Raw genomic sequence first — 1,813 nt, forward strand, 5'->3', positions numbered from 1 at the left:
AATTCCAGCCCAGCCCCTCCCCACCCTCCCAGCCAGCAATTCCTTCCCAACATCCCAGCCCAAGCTCCCCTTTCCCACTGGGAAGCCATTCCCTGCCTCCTGGCCCTCCAGCCCTTGGCCCCAGTCCCTCTGCAGCTCTCCTGGAGCCCCTTTAGGCCCTGCAAGGGGCTCGCAGCTCTCCCTGGCTCCTTCCCTTCTCCAGGGCAACATTCCCAGCTCTCCCAGCCTTCAGGTGGGATGTGTGGAACAGCCCAAGGTGGACATGGAAAGGGTCAAATCCCAGCCCCATTCCTCACTTGGGATCCTTCCTCTTTTCTGGTGATCCGCTCCTGCCCGGCTGGAAGAGCCGCTGGGAAGAGCAGTGCCAGGGAGGAAGGGAATCCCAGGGAGAGGGATGAGCTGGCTAAAATCCGTCCCCGTGATTCATTTCCTTTGCCGCCTTGATCCCACTGAACCTCCTGCTTCCCCTTCCTGCACCCCTGGGTTGGACTGACGAGTTTTTGGGGATCTTGAGGTGATCCAGGTGCTGCAGGATGGGATTCCCCACATCCACACCTTCAGCTCCTGCCTCTGGAGCTGTTCTTGGAGCCACCTGGGATAGTGGAAGTGTCCCTGTCCGTGGCAGGGCTGGAATGGGGTGGGTTTTAGGGTCACTCCCATCCCAAACCAGTCTGGGATTCTGGGATCCCTCATTTCAGCTCCAGCCAGGAGCCTCTGCAGTGCTGACATCTGATTTTCCTTGCACGGAGGAGATCTTTTAACAGCTCCAGTTCCAGGTCAGAGAGGAGTTTATCCCCCAAAATCCCCTGTTCCACCCCTGCCACGGACAGGGACACTTCCACTATCCCAGGTGGCTCCAAGAGCAGCTCCAGAGGCAGGAGCTGAAGGTGTGGATGTGGGGAATCCCATCCTGCAGTACCTCGGGATGGGCTTTAAGGATCCTGCCATCCCAAAGCAGTCTGGGATCCTGGGATCCCTCATTTCAGCTCCAGCCAGGACCCTCTGCAGCACCCAGGACCGATTTTCCTTGCATGGAGGAGACCCTTTACCTCCATTTCCACGTTAGAGAGGAGTTTATCCCCAAATCCCAGTTTTCCAGGCCGGCTCCCTCTGCTGCCGAGGAGTCTCCAGCTGAGGAGGACCCTGCCCGGGGCACTTTGGGGTTGGCAAATCCTCCCTGAGCTCCCCTTTCTTCATCCCACCTCCCTCACAGCCTCATTAAAACCCGGGAACATGAAAACATTCCGAGGCCTGTCCATCGGGCCTTTCATCCCTGCCCCCTTTTCCCCCCCCATGTCAACAGAACACTCCCTTTTCCCTGGATTTTGGGTGCCGGAGCTTTCAGCCCGGGCCAAGCAGTTGAAAGGGAACATCTCCAAAGGACACAAAAACCTCTCGAATGCAAATTGCCCCTCTGATCTCTCCTTCCCTCCATCCCACCCTGCCCAAATTCCCTTTCCCTCGGCCCCGTTGAAAGGTGCCGGCGCCTCTTCCTGAGGGGGAGCAAATGAAACCCAAATGGAGCTTTCAACCAAACCGAACGTGCAATCCAAAGAACAAGTTGGGTTTTTTCCCCCTGTTTTTTGCCTTTTTTCCCCCTTTCTGTTGCGTAAGGAGCAGCAGGGATTGTGCCAGGATCCTTCGGGTTCTATGGCTGGAAGGAGCCTGAGTGTTCGGTGGGATTTAAATGGAGCAAGACCAACAGGAAAGGACATTTTCCTGCTCCCGAAGCCCTGAAAAATCAAAATATTTGGGCAGATCCCAGGAATTAAAATGCTTTTTCCATACCTGGAATCTTGGCTTTGCTCTGCTG

The 1,813-nt window shown here is 56.2% G+C and overlaps 1 protein-coding gene across 8 annotated transcripts in view; it reads left to right on the top strand.

The window, feature by feature from the left end:
* EXOC6B (exocyst complex component 6B) overlaps window positions 1–1,813 on the top strand; it is a 234,165-nt gene that overhangs the window by 85,659 nt on the left and 146,693 nt on the right. The gene's annotated exons all lie outside the window — the stretch shown is intronic.

Source organism: Corvus brachyrhynchos, unplaced genomic scaffold (assembly GCF_000691975.1).
Source record: "Corvus brachyrhynchos isolate BGI_N302 unplaced genomic scaffold, ASM69197v1 scaffold85, whole genome shotgun sequence".
In the NCBI taxonomy this organism is placed as follows: domain Eukaryota; kingdom Metazoa; phylum Chordata; class Aves; order Passeriformes; family Corvidae; genus Corvus; species Corvus brachyrhynchos.